This window comes from Lissotriton helveticus, chromosome 6 (assembly GCF_964261635.1).
Source record: "Lissotriton helveticus chromosome 6, aLisHel1.1, whole genome shotgun sequence".
Lineage (NCBI taxonomy): Eukaryota > Metazoa > Chordata > Amphibia > Caudata > Salamandridae > Lissotriton > Lissotriton helveticus.
The window spans coordinates 1,157,798,493-1,157,816,347 of NC_136067.1; the positions used below are offsets into that span (position 1 = coordinate 1,157,798,493).

The 17,855-nt window shown below is 43.4% G+C and overlaps 1 protein-coding gene across 4 annotated transcripts in view; it reads right to left on the reverse strand.

Moving 5' to 3' along the window:
- Window positions 1–17,855, reverse strand: part of VIT (vitrin) — a 1,808,828-nt gene that overhangs the window by 411,837 nt on the left and 1,379,136 nt on the right. The window lies entirely within an intron of this gene.

The following is a 17,855-nucleotide window of genomic DNA, read 5'->3' on the forward strand; positions in this document are numbered from 1 at the left end:
TTTTCGCAAATTACCATGAGGTTCAACCTCATGGTAATTTGCTCCCCCTAATTGCGAATTCGCAATTTTTAAAAGTGTCATGCATTGCATTTAAGGAATCGCAAAATGCGATTCCTTAAATGCAATCGCAATTTGAGAATTCGCAAATATTTGCAAATTCTTGAACTGCGAGGGCCTTGACCCTTCATGCATTCCAAAAGAGGATTTTGCGGTCGCAAACGGCCTATTTTTGCGATTCGCACCGTTTGCGATCGCAAAATCCTTTGATGCATGTGCCTGATAGTGTTATCTATGGGAGCACATTTGTGACGTGATGTGTATGTTTATGCACTCTTCAGCCACATAGAAATGGTGCATGGTCCTGGAGCTATTTCTGCAAATAGAAAATTCATTCCTTTTTTTTTACATTCAGCTTGTATTTCAAAATTGTATTTATTCCATGTGTAACATATTAAAATATTTAAGAGTCGGTAGGAATGCCTTTTGTCATCACGTTCGAATTAAAAATATCCATAAAACCTTTCAAGTTGATACCACTAGTGACCTTGATCACTCAGGAGTCAGGGCCACAAGACCATGGCACGTTTGGGACTCAAACCCTTCCGCGATCATGGACATTGTATTATAAAACCCAAACCACATAATTCAGTAACAGAGCAGGGCACGCCTCTGAAGTTTTGGACAGCAATGACCCATCTTAAAGGCACATAATGTTCTGAATAATATTCTTTTTGTGTGTTTAAACGGCTGATATAAGTAATTACTATTTCTGTATGCTTTCATGATACCGTTAAACTCATTATTTCAGTCGTACTTCCTCATCCTGGTATTTACACATCTGTGTGTCTAAATCCCAAGAAGCAATAGAACTCTTCATCCAGAGATCTACCTATAGAGTAACATCTCCACCAAGAATCCTCTTGAGTTGACTACTAGAGCAAGAAAATAGACCACAACGGACGAGGCAAGACATGAATTTCACAAGGACTGGCATGAGAAACAATAATTGAAGCAAATACATTACCTATAAGCAAAGCACTGCCTCCTTTTTTTTAGTATTCATGCCAGTCCTAACATTGTGAAAATCTACCAGTTAGATGCAAATGACGTGACCAGCCCACCAATGCATCTACATAGGGAACATCCTTTACAACGCAACTGTTACAACGAAGTACCTTTACAACGCAACCATTACAACGCAACTTTTACAATGACTTGCGCTGGGGGGCGCTCTAGGATAGGGAATAGTTTCCAACACCTTCCCTACTATCCACGGGGACTGGAGTTGGAATAGTAAATTAAACTATTCACTATCCAGCGCCCCCCAACGCAAGTCGTTGTAACAACTTGCGTTGTAAAACTTGCGTCGTAAAGGCATGCGTTGTAATAGCATGCGCTGTAACGTCATACATCCCATCTACATAGACAAGGCAATGTTCAGCCACAATAGAGTTAAAAGCACAAGTGTATAAAAGAAAAAAAGGAGCTTGTCCTGAAAACAAAAAAAAGGAAAAAAAAGTCTGGTGGACAGCCACCAAAACCGATCGATGGTCTTCGTTCATCAAACTTTTTGCACGCTGAAAGGAACTGCTGTGATGGTCATTCTTTTCAATGTACAGAAATGGCTGCTGGACAGGAAGTCAGCTCTAATTTTGACAGAAGGTAGTCTGTCAGGATAGCAGTGGTAATGTCCTCAGCTACCCTGACTAGCTGTACTCTGTCTGCCAAACCGTAAACCAGGCCCTTAGTCAGTATGGACGACAGTCACTAATCATATCGTTATTTTCTTGTGTTTCAGATCTTCCCTGCCATTCTCTCCCCCTTTGCCAGGACACTTTGGTACAATGTTCTGGTACTACGTAGCAGAGTCTAAGCTGCCTCGTGATGGGTCCCAATGTATCATTATATCATCTCTGTGTACTAAAAGCGGAACTAGCAGCCTGCCACAAGTGAAAGGATGCCACCAGTGTGGACGCTGCGTTGCATGAGCCAGACAATAGATGGAACAGAATTCTTCATCAATACTGGATTAGGTACGAGAACATGACAGCATCATTTGTTGGACATTTTATGGCGAAAGTTCACTTAGAAATGGATCGGAGTGTACCAGAAAGTGACTCAGTGCGGTGCCGCAAGCCATTTTGCTGCACTGCACTGAGTCACTTTCAAAACACAGGGATGCGTCATATCTACAACGATATGACGGATCCCTGTGCTCCCCCTGCGCTGGCACACAATTGCCTACCATGCGGTGACGCAGGCGCCCTTGTACCACGTTGCAAGGGTGCCTACTTTGCGGGAAGATTGTTTTTGTGTGGGAAGAGACAACTTTCCGCACAAAAAGAATTACGAGAGGTGTTTTTATTTTTCTATGTGTGCTGTAGAATGCAGCCCACAGACAAAGAGGAAAAGACGAAGAGAAATGAAAACATTTCTCCGCGTTGCGCCTCCCTGTGCCTCCCTGTGGAGGCGTAGCATTCTGACGAATTCCCAGATTCATGATTTCTCATTAATCTGCAAATGTGGCAGGCTCCATGGGTGTTACATGGGAACACCCACAGCAACACCAATGGAATGCCCCTTTCAAGCAAAGGGATGCGTGAAAAGGGGCCATATTTACAAGGACATGAAAAACCACGCACGTTGATTTAGTGTTTTCTTGTTAATATGGGGCAGCAAAATGTGCGGTTGGTGTGTCACAAAAAGTGATGCAGCGCAACGAGCTTGAAAATATGTCCCAAAATGTCTTATGATTCAATCAATATTTCTCCATTGAAATTCTGCTCACGTCATACCGTCAGCCGTAACCTTGATGAAAGTATTCAATATACATGGTGGAAAGATACTGCCCCAATACAAATATCTTCTGTATACAATTTCTCCCAAAACATTTTTGTCTCTTCAATATATAAATACTAAGCGGCTGTTTACAAGCCTCTATCGCTAAAGGAACATCAATTTTAAAGACGTTCCTGTGGTGATAAGGGATTCCCTTATTTACAAGACAATGTTAAGCCACTTAACGTGGCTTAACGCTGCCTTGTAAATAAGGCACCCTTAAACGATATACTTAACGTGAAAGGGGTGGGCAAAGGGTGTTGCGATGGGCGTTCTGCTGTAACACCGATTGATTTTGACGCTGCCCCTTATTTACAAGGGTGGTGGAAATAGGAGGCTGCGCCAAAATTAAGACCAAAAACATGCTTTTAACATGGCGAAACAAGGAGAAATGCTTTATTTCTCCTTGTTTTTGTTGTTTCTGTGTGTGCTGCATTGTGCAGCACACATAGAAACAGCAAAATACCATGCATGATTGTTTTTCTGCAGGAAGGTGTCCCTTCCTGTACATAAACAATCATTTTAAAAATGACGAGTTACACCTTCTGTGTGTGCTGCACAATGCAGCACACATAGGAGTTACAAATCGCCATTTAAGAATGTTCATGTGCAGGGAGGGAAACCTTCTAGCACATAAACAATCATTCCACCCAACGCCAGACCCCTTGCAAAATGGTGAAAGGGTGCCTACGTTGGCGCTAGGCAGTTAAAATTAGGGCCAGTGCAGGGGGTAACGCAGGACTGCACTGTATTGTTGTAAATGCGGTGCAGCCCTGCGTTTCAGAAGTGGCGGAGTGCGGCAAAGGGGCATGCTTACAATGGGATTATACCACAGGAATGTCACTTTGACCGATGTTTCGATGGCCCAATGCCCTGCTCCATATTTACATAGTGGCGTTAAGCCACTTTTTGTGGCTTGTGGCCATTTTGTAAATATGGGATCCTTTCACACAGTTTTCTACATGAAGGGGGCATGCAATTGGTGTTGCTGTCGCGTTCTGCCGCAACACCCATTGCTTTTTGACACTACCCCAGATTTACAAGGATGTGTAAATCTGAGGTTGCGACAAAAACGAACACCATGAAATACCAAGCGTTAGAATGGCACAACATGGAGAAATACTTTTATTTCTCCTCGTTTTTGCTTCTTCTATGTGTGCTGTAGTACATTTAGAAGTTGCAAAGCATGAATATTTAATGAATATTTATGTGCAGAAGGTGTCCCTTCCTGCACATAAACAATCATAGAATGCAGCACACATAGAAGTAACAAATCGCCATTACTCATTGTTATGTGCAGGAAGGGACACCTTCTTGCACATAAACAATCATTCCCTGCAACACTTGCACTCTTGCACTATGGCGCAAGGGTGTCTGAGCAGCTATTTTTTGAGCAAGTGCTAGGGAAAACACTGTGGTGTGCCGTATTGTTGTAAATATGGCACATACCTGCATTTGAGAAATGGTTGAGCGAGGCAAAGCAAATTTTGCCGCAGCTCCACGCACTGACATTTCCTTTTAAAGTGCCGCTTCTGGCCAGTTAACTGAGTTGGTTAGAGCATGGTGCTAATAACTCCAAGGTTGCGGGTTGGATCCCCAGATGGGCCAATTTCTTCGACTTATGCGAGTAGTCCATTTAAAGACTTACAGCCTGATTCATCATTCTCCCGTTTTGCGAGCCCCTAATAGCGATTCATAAGGAATCGCTATTAAGGACTTGCAAAACGGGATTCATGTAGGAATTGCTAAATAAATTGCGATTCCTACACATTCCTTATTTGCGATTAGCAAATTGCTAATCGCAAATAAGGAAGCGATTTCAAGGGTGCCAGGGGTGTCCAAAGGACACCCTGTAGCACCCCTGAAATGCAACATTACACAGGTGTTGCACACACACATGTCCAAAGGACATGTGTGTGTGTAACATGCAAAAGAAAAAAATGCACTAAAATGCTTTCATCTATTTTTTCGCTATTTACCACGAAGTCAGACTTCGTGGTAAATAGCGGCCAAATATAGCGAATTCGCAATTTAAAATTGGTTGATGAATTGCATTTAAGGAATCTCTAATAGAGATTCCTTAAATGCAATTCCTCGCACAATAGTGAATTCTATAATAGCGATTATTGCATTTGGGATGATGAATCCCAAATGCAATAATTGCGCTCGCAAAGGGCCAGATTCTCAGAATCTGGCCCTTTGCGAGCCGATTTTCGTTTCATGAATCAGGCTGTAAACTACAAACTGCAAATAAAGCAGTGAATCCAAAAGGTAAAAACTTGCTGCAGGCCTTAGCAAAAAATATGATTTTTTTTTGTGTCTGGTAAGCTGGGCGGCTGCTGTGCCTTGAGTACTGCACAGACAAAGCAAGCTGCTCCTAGGCATACTCATGTCTATTGTACTTGCAAAAAATGAAAACAGAAATCTTCCATGAAGTGGATGCAGAGCATAAAAATGAATGAGTGCACTGGGGGTGGGGTTAGAGACATGTCTGAAAGGAGCAAAATGTTCTACAACTAACGTGACTGCTTATAAAATACTTCTGGAACACTATCAATTTAAAATACTGCAAAGTAAACTAATCCATGGGAAATTAACGTTTACCCTGTAGACAGCTCAGTTGGTTTAGTGCGATAACTATAGCTATCTTGATGTCGTAGCAAAAGAATTCGGTGGCCAACCTTCCTTCATTTTGTAGACTTGTCCTGTAATTGAGCCTCCGGCTTCTACATGCACAAAAGTGTCACAGGACCCCCATAGTCTTGCATTTTGGTTTCCCGCTCCTTCAAACTCCCTCAAAGAACAAGCATCTCTCATACAACCCTCTATAAGCCCTGAACCCGGCGTCTGTGCGTGGCTGGGAGGGAAGGGGTGCAGCCAAGGAGTGCCCCTGTGACGCTGCACGCTGCTTGCCGTTCATGGCAGCAACAGCAGCCCCAACACTGCCAAGAAACAGCTTTTTTTTTATTTTTATTTTTTTATCCTCATTAGCCAACTCGCCACCCAGTTTACTAACTGTTCCACCTGCTGGGTTTTTTGTATCTCATACGCTAGTGTGTCGAGGAAGAGGCATTGGGCTCACCTCCACAGAGTCCGGCCAGCGAATTATCCAGACCCTTAATGCCATTTGACCCATCCGGTGTGCCCATATCATCCTCATTCCTGGAGCCTGAGTGTCAACCCAAATACTAGCGAGATAGGCGTAGGGCTTAATCATAGGATTGATGTTGCTTTGTTCGATAAACAATTCAAAATGTCCCACATGCCCAATCACCCAAAACGTAGAAGAAACGGTACCCAAAATGCTAGTTTTTTTTTTGCTAGTGTGATTCAACATATCTAATTTGGCTGTATATCTCATTGACTTTATCCAGTCCAAAACATTTGGAGAGATGGGAGAGACCCACAGCTTACAAAGTTCTGTACGTGCCAGTAGTATAGCATAAAAAATCAATTTCACATTGTCATTAATTCTATCTTCCTCTAGGTCATTCCTCCCAGTAATTAAAAGTTCGGGGCTTACCTCTATTTGCAGGTTCAGAGCTTGAGATAAACAGCTAAAAAGGACTTGTTTCGGAATCAAATTAAGGGGGTTAAGACTTTAGCCACGGGGTCTCTGATTACTGATAGCAAAGGGATAGCAGAAGCCTTCCACACATTTTTTGAGGATATATATAGGGAGGATTTACACCCGAGGCTAGAGGAGATAGAGGGATGGCTGCTGGAGGTAGAGCCACTTGCTGAGGATCTGAAGGTGGTGCTAAATAACGACATAACGATAGAAGAGGTGGTCAAGGTCATTAAGGAGAGTAAAAGGGGGAAGGCATCAGGACCAGATGGCCTCCCCTCTGAAGTCTATAAGACCCTAGTAGAAGAAGTGGCTCCGGTATTGTGTAACTTATTTAATCAAATCTTTATGGGCGGAGCAGCTATACCGAGTACGTGGAATGAGGCTATTATTTCTTTGCTACTTAAACCTGGCAAGTCCCCTAGATCGTTAGATTCGTACAGACCTATATCACTCCTTAATTGTGATTATAAATTCTTCAAAAAGATTCTCGCTGATAGGTTAAGTCTAGTGATTCCTAAGCTGATAGATCAAGATCAAAAAGGCTTCATTAGGGGTCGTTATCTAAAAGAACTAACTTTTGCTCTCATTGGCATTATAGACATGGCAGTCACAAACGATCTTCCCTTGGCGGTAATCGCTTTAGATGCCGCCAAGGCTTTTGATCGAGTTAATTTTGTTTTTCTAAAAACTCTTTTACAACATCTTAATTTGGGAAAGAGATTTACTGACTCTTTTCGCTCTATGACTCTCCAACATCCAGGGTTCTGATTAATGGATTATTAACTCCACCCGTGCAAATTATGCGCGGGACGAGACAAGGGTGTCCTCTGTCGCCACTACTGTTTAATTTATATATAGAACCTCTGGCTGGCAGAATAAGGAGCTCAAACAGGATCCCGCATTTTGGGGTGGCAAACTGGTCAAAAAAAATAGGCCTTTATGCAGATGATATTGTTATTTTCTCCTCAAATCTGCATTATTATTATTATTAAATGGGTTTTGTTAAGCGCAGACTACCCGGAGGCCTCGTAGCGCTGAGTATGACTGGGGGGCAAGTGAGGACAGTGAGATTTAAGTGAAGAGGATGGTTTTTAGTTCCTTCCGGAATTTTAGAAGATTAGGTTCGCTGCGCAGGGAGGCCGGCAGGGAGTTCCATGCCTTGGCCGCATTCCCGGAAAAGGAGCGGCCCCCCCATCTGGCACGTTTGACTTTGTTCTCAGTAGCCAAAAAGGCTGTACTGGAGCGCAGCGACCTGCGAGGGAGATATGGAGTAGCCAGCGAGCAGATCATTGCTGGTGCTTCCTTCCACATGGCCTTATGCATAAAGCACATTGATTTAAACAGTATTCTGGCCTTAATGGGCAGCCAGTGGAGTCTTTTTAGGGCAGCAGTCCCTGAGTCCCGCCTATTGAGGCCCAGCAGGAGGCGGGCTGCTGCGTTTTGCGTGACCTGGAGCTTCTTCGTTGTAGTGGCCGGAGCCCCTAGGTACAGCGCATTCCCGTAGTCCAAACGGGACAGAATGATGGCTTGCACCATGATCCTGCGGGCTTGTGGGGGGAGAAGTGGTAATACTTTCCTAAGCATACGCATCAAGCCGAAGCAGGTGGCAGATATGATGGTTGCTTGGTGATTAAAATTAAGATTAGCATCAAGCCAGATGCCCAGGCTCTTTATATGCGGTTTGGACTGAGGCTGGGTGCCCATGCATGGGGGCCAGTCAGGCAATGGGCAGGGGATGTTTGGGTTCCCAAGAATCATGAGCTCTGTTTTATCGCCATTGAGTCTTAAATGGGAGGTGGCCATCCATTTATTGACTGCTACTAGACAATTACTGAGATTAGGCGAGGAGGTGTTAGTTTGGTTCAGGGAGACGATCAATTGAGTATCGTCAGCGTATGTGACTAACTCCAGGCCAAATGAGTGGACAATGTCTGCCAGGGGGAGCATATATATGTTAAAAAGGGTGGGGCTCAAGGACGAGCCCTGAGGCACACCCTGAGCAAGAGGCCAGGTTCTGGAGTGAGTAGGGCCTTCAACTACTCTAAATGAGCGGTTTTCTAGGAAAGATTGTAGCCATCGAATGGCTGTTCCTGTCACTCCTATTTGGTTAAGGCGGTGAATAAGGATGGTGGTGTTTACGGTGTCGAAGGCGGCACTAAGATCAAGCAAAATGATTGCTGTCGTGCCGCCTAAGTCCATCTGTTTCCTGGCTAACTCGGTCACTGTCAGAAGGGCCGCTTCCGTTCCCAACCTGGGGCGGAAACCTGCTTGGGAGTCGTGGAGTATACTATTGTACTTGCGCTTTTTTCCAGGCCGTGGGGACTATGCCAGTGGTGATGGAATTGTTAAGGATGTTGAGAATAACTGGTAGTATTGTGTCTGGAATCTTTTTTAAATGACATGGAGGTGCGGGATCACTTGGGGATCCAGATTTAACTTTTTTCATAGTGTGATCCAGAACGTCAGCTCCTACTAAGGGGAACTCTGCTAATTTATGGGGTGTGATGCAGGATGGCATAGCTCCTTCCAGGTCAGCTAGATTTGGTGCCACAAAGGCCGATGAGATTGTTTGTATTTTTTTTATAGAAATATTCCGCCTGATTGTTGCATCGAAATTGTGCTTTACTGGGATCCGTGGGGGTGGACGGGGTGTCAATTAGAGATTTAGCAATTTGGAATATTTCTCTGGGACAATTGTGGGCGTTGCTGATTTTGTCTTCAAAGAAACGGGCCTTGGTTGAGTTAATCTCGGTTTTGTACTCTTTTATAGCATCATGGTGGTTTACTTTATCTGAGTTGCTGCGAGATTCCCTCCAGGTTTTTTCTAGCTTCCTACAATGTCTTTTCATTTCTTTAAGTTTGGGAGTGACTCTTTGCATGCCCTGACAGGTATCACCAAGGACTTTGGAGCTGTCTCTGGTTACAAGATCAACCAGGAAAAAACTGAGATTATGGCTTGGAACTTGTCCTCAGAGGGGTTAGTCCCTAAGGCGGATATGAGATACCTGGGAGTGAGGGTTACTCACAATATTGCGGATTTGGCGAAGACAAATTTCTTTAGAGTTAAACAAGAAGTTTCTGCCATGCTTAAAGGATGGATGAATTTACCTTTGTCGTTATATGGCAGAACCAATTTAGTGAAGATGATGATCCTGCCAAAGGTAACTTTTCTGTTTGAGGTTATTTCGCTTGGATTTCGAAAGGAGTGGTTAGCCAAGCTCCAGAGCGAGATAGCTTCTTTTATTTGGACATCAAAGGGGTCACGACTTTCGTGGAAAAAAATAAGAAGGAGGCTTAGTAAAGGAGGATTGGCTGCCCCGGACTTGCAAATTTATGCATGGGCTTTTGGGTTGAAAAATTGTAGCATGCAATTGGGTACCCGCTTTCAGTCACCAATAGGAGACTTATTTGGTGTGATGTTAAGAATGGTGGTTATACAGACTTTGGTTTTTTGTATAAGTTCTCAGATCCTAAGTTTTTTAAAAAGGTTAGGTTGAAAGTTCTATATGATCTGGCGGAGATGTGGTACAAGATTAGGAAATTCTTAAAGATACCATATTTGAGTTGTATGGCTCCAATATGGGATTCACCAGGTTCTCCGCCGTGGACAAAGGATTTATTGGCAATTCCACTAAAGAGAGAGGGCTCAGTTCGAAGATGGAATGACCTGTTTCAGGAGGGGAATTTGTTGGCATGGAGTGAATGCCAACAAAGGTGGGGGCAAGTCTTCTCAAGGTATAAATACTTGCAGATTCAGAGCTGGGCGAAGGGCTTCGAAAATCGAATTGGAATACAAAATGACTTTGAGCAAAAATTGGCGATGGAGGGGTCTTTTAAGAAGGAGGTGGCCTTGTGGTATTGGTCAAAGTTGGAGATGGAAGATGGCCTCTTCTTACTTCCGGAGGTCCTGTGGGAGCAAAGCTTGCCAAAGATTGCAACGGAAAACCAATGGCAAGTATCTATGGCTATACTATACAGAGTGGTTAAACCTGCGAATTTAAGGAGAAACCTTCTGTTCACAATCCACAGGGCCTACTGGACTCCGCGCAGATTGACGAAACTTAAATCAAGCGGAGTGGTGGAGTACACAAAATGTAAGACCCCCAACGCCGAATTCCTCCATATGTTTGTCTTTTGCTCGCAGATAAGAGGCTTTTGGCAAGAAACAGCTTGAATGTGTTCATGACTACCACAGTGGGGGCTTTGGTGTTTATTTCCTCCATTAAGTCTCTTTCAAATGGCTGACTTGTGCCGACAGTGGGTGGAGGCAAAGAGGGCGATTTGCAGAGGATGAAGTAGAAAGCAGACACTAGACTGCAGCAGGATGCAATTTGCTGCGAAGGATATGCATTTATCACAATAGTGCAATTTGGTGAATATACCACGTGACTGGGCTCTTCTTCAATCCTCCTGGTTACACTCGATGTGTACTTTTTTAATCACACACTATTAGCTTTCTCATTAACCCCTTGCCCGCGGCCGGAATTCCGCTGCGGTGCTGGACATTCCGATTGCGGGCGTGGTCATGACGGCTTCCGGCCGTCATCAGCACACGAGCACTGTGATGCATGACGGACGGGAGCCATCATCACCACGGAAGGGGTTAATATAAATCAAAAGGTGGGGTGTTGGTGGTCTAGGAAGTGGTGGCGCTCTGCTGCTATTGCATGTAGTGTGCAAGATGCCTGTAAGTATGGCGCCAACAGGTAAGGGAAACACCCTATAACCCCTATGTGTGTGAAGGAGAAATCCGGCACAAAGTAATGAACCAAAGTCCTGTGCACAAGTAAAAGAGTTCTCGATGAGAGTTCCTCAATTCCAGTGAGCACCAAAGTCATTAAAGTTCCAAACGCTCTGTTCTTTGTCTTTTATTCAGTGTAACATCAAAAGAGCAACCAGCCAACACATGTTTCTTCACAATGGGAAACATCCCGCGACTTCTTCAGGGCTGGGAATGATACAATAGGTTGAATGTAAGCAGAAAGTACTACATGGTATTAACGATGGGAGGTATTGCACCTCTCATCCAAATAGAGGGAATGCAGAACACCTTTAGCATGGAAATCCTAGACAAATCTCACACCCGCATGTGACAGTTCGATCACTCAACAGAGCGAAAGTGCAAAACAACATCTGTATTTAAGTGATGTGTGAAGTGCCACACATATTATATAGTGAGGACCATATAACCTGCATCAAAGTGTGCCATGGAATTATTGTGAAGTTTGGATACAGAAAACAAAATTAAATTATTATACATTATTGTAAAACAATATTTGAATTGATAAGGAGGCATTACAGTGAATGGAGTGCTACCTGTACTTAATATGTGAAGATTTTTATAGATCTAAAACAATGAGATGGTGAAAAGAACTCTTGTTTGGGGAAACTGTACCAGAATGAGCAAGGAGGAAATATGATTCAATAAAGTGCCAAAATAGAAGTAAGAAATGCCCTCACCACTCCGCTCGTGATAATTCCAACCCGGCTGGTCAAATAACTAAAGACTTGGTGGCTCTGAGCAGAGCACTCCATTCACTTTAATACATACATTATCGATTCAAATATTGTTTTACAATAATGTCGAACTGTTACATGGGGCTGTAAGATTTGTCTAGGGTTTCCATGCTAAAGGTGTTCTGCATTCACTCTATTTGGATGAGTGGTGCAATTTCTCCCATCTTTAATACCATGTAGTACTTTCTGCTTACATTCAACTTATTGTATCATTCCCAGCCCTGAAGAAGTCGCCGGATATTTCGCATTGTGAGTAAACACGTGTTGGCTGGTTGCTCTTTTGATGTTACACTGAATAAAAGACAAAGAACAGAGCATTTGGAATTTTAATGACTTCAGTGTTCACAGGAATTGATGAACTCTCATCGAGAACTCTTATACGTGTGCACAGGAATTTGGTTCATAGCTTTCTCATTAATAGTAGACACTTGCAAACTAGCTAAAACAGAGCAGAAGAAAAAGTGATTGCCCTAGAGCACACAATTTGGCCTAATGTACCTTTGGGCTTAAAAACACATTTACATTTCTTCCAAGTAACAGGCTCCCTGGCGCTTGTGTGCACTGACTGTATGTAAAGAGGTGCAGGGTGAAGGATGCCACTAGCAAAGTCACAGAGAGAATTCTACTCCAAGACTCTGGACCCAGGAGGGACTTAAATAAAGGTTTTTTGGACTTAAAGAAAGATTTTGTTCTACATACATTGGAGCAAAGAACCTCCATGTTTATTTAATGTGCAGCCAACTGCAAGTGGTAGAATAGTGAAAAAGGTAGTTCAATTTCTGGATTTGATCGTGTGTGAAACACCCGAAAGTTTCTTAACATTTTTGGTGGAACGGCTTCTTTTGGGAAAAGTATCTTTGTCATTTGGACGCCCTACACCTTAAAACCCTTCTGTACAATAGTTGTCATTCACTTCGTCAAGAGCAGGAGACAGGTGGGGTTGCCCGATACCGTTGACCTCCTATAAATTAAAGCCAACCCAAAGATACTTTACTGTGACATCTGCTTGCACCTGCTATTCTGTACACCTTGTACCTGCGGCATCCGATCTCTGTATGTTCTTAGTTTACGAAGTGTTGAGGGATTATTGAAAATTGTAGGATAGTATTGTGCCTACTCTGAATATGTGAGGTTTACTTTAATTGACGGTTAGGAGCCATGCACCTTCTTTAAATGTATTATGTATTGTGGTTCATTGCCTGCATTACGTTAAAAGATGAAAACTGGAAGGTGAACCTGTGCAGGATCAAACAATGCAGCTGAGAGGGGACGGCAAGATAAAAAAATATTTGCAATGCAATAGGGCTCGCATTTAAATGTGAGACCTACGTTTGCAAACAAACGTCTGCCAATATCTCCGCTGCTTTGAAAGTGAAACCCGGCATGATGCGCTGAATGTAAGCAAAGCACGTCGTCGTGCCTAATGTAGGAGAAGCTCAATAAAGAAAAAAGTACACCTACCGTGTAACAACCAAGTAAAGGGGCCAGTAACCATGGAAGGATACAAATGACAACATGGCCGTACTACAGAGAGACTATCATGCCTATTAAGGAATCAAATGCCAGCATTTACAAAGGACGAAAACGCAAGCCAAAAAATAATATGGGCGGCGCTTCTCCTCTTTACTCTACCTACAACAGATCGCCAGAGCACCGCTTGCGCTGGATCAGGCTCACCTAAAAACTTTAATTTCTGGACTTGACCATGTGTTAAACACCCAAACGTTTCTTAACATTTTTAGTGGAATGGCTTCTTGAAGGAAAAAGTCTTTGGTCATTTGGACATCCTACAGCTTTCAGATCATCGGCGCCAAATAGGTCTTTTATTTCTTGAATTTTTGTGGTGTGAGTAAAAGGGTGCTGGTGCTTCTGGAGGCTCTGGAACCACATGAGAGCTCCAGTTTCTTAGCGAGGTACATCGGGGTCTTGAAGTGGATGATTTTGTGTGCCATGCATGCAATTTTTAACTGTATCTGAACTTCATATGGAAACCAATTCAGGGCCAGCAAGTCCGGAGAGATGTGGTTGTATTTTTTAGTGCCAGTTAAGAGCCTAGCAGCAGAATTGAGGGGCACCCTAAGAGGAGCCGTTTTCACTCTGGGAAAACCACTTGCACCGCAACCTTTAGGTCATGAGCAGGGAGAAAGGGATTGAGCTTCCTTAGGATGCTGAGTTGGAAGTTTGCTCCTTTGGTGAGGGACCGGATGTCTTTTGTCTAATATAATACCAAGCGAGGATGTTGAGTCCACGAGGTGAGGGCTACAGTTAAGGGCAGTAAGCTGATTCAACCATTGTTCAATGACTGGAGATTGCTTGTGAGGTGAGATTAGGAGGAATTCTGTTTTAGAGCATTTAGCTTCAGGTGGTTACGTGTCAGCTAGCTTTGTGTTTCCAGCAGGACTGAGTTGAGTGACTGAATGTCCTCAGGGGAGGCGATCTTCAGGTATAGTTGAGTATCGTCTGCACACATGTGAATGCTGGATGATTTCAAAATTTATGTTAGGGACTCCATGAACAAGTTAACGAGCGTGGGAGAGAGTGCTGAACCTTGGGGAACGCTCAGCATGACCGGTGCAGGATGGGACAGGGATTGGTTCACCTTGAAGCTTTGGGATCTGTGCAGAAGGAATGAAGATAACCAGTTAAGAATAGGTCCAGACAAACCCATCCTGTGTTCCAGGAGATCAATTAGATTATTGTGTTTGACAGTATCAAATGCTGACGAAAGGTCAAGAAGGATCAATAGGCACGACTCATTCAGGTCCAGCATTCTTAGCGCATCATCGACAATAAGCGTTAGCGGCGACTCTGTGCTATGGCCCGGGCAGAAACCAGATTAGCATTGGTCCAGGAGTTGGAAATGGTCGATGGGGTTATAGAGTTGGACAAGCACACATTTCTCAAGGAGCTTTGCCAAGGTGGGGATGTTGGAGATTGTGCAAAAGTTATGAAGGTCTGTGGGATCAGCAGTTGGTTTCTTTAGAATCAGGGTAACTTGACCCGCTTTTAGGCAATCCGGAATAGCACCTTGCTGAAGTGGTGCATGGTACGCTAAATGTAAGCAAAGTACTTTGTCTTGCCAATAACAAGGAAAACAAGAACTGAAGAAAGAGCCTCAGCAAGGCACTAAGAATGCAAGCGCAGATGTGAAAAATCTAGATCATGAATAATATAATTGCATCTAGGTTGAAAAACATACAGTGATACATAGAATTATGTTATCAAATTATTTATTCAACATGTTTTTTGTAGAACTTTTTTTTGTTCTTTTACGATACATATAGACAGATATTTTTCTGTTTATATATGTTAAAATGATTTTTTCTGCTGCCCAAATTTACATTGAATACATGGAAAATAACATAAATTATACATTCGTGTAGACAAGGAAATATTTTGTTCACTTTTTTGACATAAGAATCATATCAGTTAATAAAGCATGATTGTTCTGTATACATAATGCACAATGAGAGTAGCTAGATGTCATAAAGAAGCTGGCGGTATATTGACACACTGCGCACGTTTCGGCAGAGCCTTCGCCAGGGGTCCGTCGCAGTATACACTGAAAAGAATGGGAGACAATATAAACCTACATTCTTATGCCCATGAAATTTGCATTGTATGTTTGCCTTTAAGTAAAGATCAAAAGAATCATGAACTCCTGATAAGTGAGTTGTGTCCCGCGTGAGGTTACTAATAGTGTACATCAGAGCAGACCACCTACACATATTTATTCATGAATGTGTAGAAAGAGAAATTCACTAATATGTGATCATAGAGTAAAGGGTGACCAAAGTGGGATGTGTTGGGGAAACTTCACGGTCCCTCAACACATGCTTAACTTAACATAGATCCGCCATATGAACCAAAAAAATGGCGGCTCTGATGGTACAGCATTTCATGGATATGATCCTCACCACAGAAGGCATAAAGTGGTTCATGTTAGAGAAAATCCAATGCAAATCTTGTTCTAATACTGAAGCAATCAGAAAGCTCAGGGAGGTCTATTAGATCTTCCTCCTGGAAACATCTAAACGTGGTCTTAACCAGGAAATCCCTTGGGCCCATACCATCAAATTCAACACCTGATGGGGGCCTATCCTTCGTGTTCTTGTATTCATTTGTATCATAGATCTCCAAACACTTTGCCAGGTTTCTAGTTTAGCTTCTTAACAGTTGAGACATTGCTGTGTCCCAGGCCCCTCCTGGGGCATATTTCGATTCTGCTGATCTATAACATCATGCATTTATCTTGCCTATCTATGTCTGCCATCACTACATCTAGTTTGTCTCCACAGTCATCTATCGTGATGCTCTCTGCCTTGTCATTATTTTCTACAGGCAAGTTCTCACTTCTCTTCTTCCATACTGTTTGTCCATCCTCAGCATTGGGATGCACAGCAGTGGTGTGGCTCAATGGCATTTTTATGACAATTCGGTAGCTGTAGAATTATAGCCATCCGATCCAGCCCTTATTTTAACATCTTCCCCCTGTTAGTCAATCATAACTGTGAGAATTTGGCCTGGTATACGCTGTCCACTAGTAAAAGTGGGCACCTTGTACCAGTCCAAACAACCCTTATGGTGATCAGGTCAAAGATAACCTTTATTGAAAGCTATCATAGTGGTAGCTATTGAGAGCAGCCTTCAGGCTAAGTCTTGAAGGAATGTTAAGCACCATGTTTTACCAGAATGCAACCTTGTAGTATTGGTTAAATGAAAGGAAAACCACACAGTAGTTATAAAAATATATATTTATTATCTATAACACTCTCTAGTATCCTCTACACGAGGATAGAACACAAATCAATAATACAGTTGCAAAGAATCAAATGTAAGTAGCACAATACACAGTAGGCTCAAGGGGGAGACCAAACCATATACTAAATAAGTGGTATAAGAACCACAACTCAGGACTAGACTTAGTCTAGGAGGTGTAGAATTGCTGGGACCCTAAGAAACCACCCAAGGTGAGTCAGTAGGGACCCCACAGAGGATGGGTGCAGAGTGAGAACATGACCACGTGCTCTATACAATTAAATGGGAAAGTCGCAGTTGGAAAATCAGAGATTTAGGACCCTTCCCATCAGATTATGAAGACAACCCTTGGAACTTAAGAGTTTAAAGAGCCACCCCACCCGTGGATACCTTCGTACCAGAATTATCTATCCCAGAGGAGCCGGGTGCATATGCTCGAAGTGGGGTTGGAAACATTCGTCGTTCTCTATGGATGTCGACCAAGAAATGCTGCTGCTGAAAGTACAAAAAGTGTCAGGTGGAATCCAAACGTTGATTCTAGATGAGAAGAACCTGAAAGCAGTGGGGACATGGTCTGGGTCACTTTGGAGTGACCAGGGGCTCGGTAGACGAATGCCAACCGATGTCGGGTGCTTCAGGTGTGTTGACATTGATCTTGACTTTTCAGCTTTGAGGACCCGGAGACATCTAGGATGACCAGGAGCCGGAGGCGAGCTGTCCCATGAAGGATGTCGAGGGCTGAGTCATCAGTGTCTGGCGGCACCAACAAGCTTAGGCATCAGCAAACAATGTAGATGGTCAAATTCGGTGTTGATCTGGCCCAGCAAGGACCAGGAGACTCACCACAGCAAGGGGAGTCAGGGCAGACCTGGAGCTACCAGGGGAGCCCAAATAAAGCAAAGTTGACCCTCAAGTTGACCCACAGGCCAAAGGCACAGGAGTCACGAGGGGACCTCAGGTGGTTTCACAGGATACCAGCTAGCAGGGCACAGAGTGTGAGGATGCCGGCGTCCTTCTCAGAATATATACGCAGGGATCAAGGCTACAATTGGCCCAATGCATGGAATTGTTGCATGACAACAAGCATGTCCAGCTGCAAATGAACGCAGTGCACAGAGGTACGGGTATACGGTCCCCACAAGGGATATCCTCCTCAAGCTCAGTGAAAGGG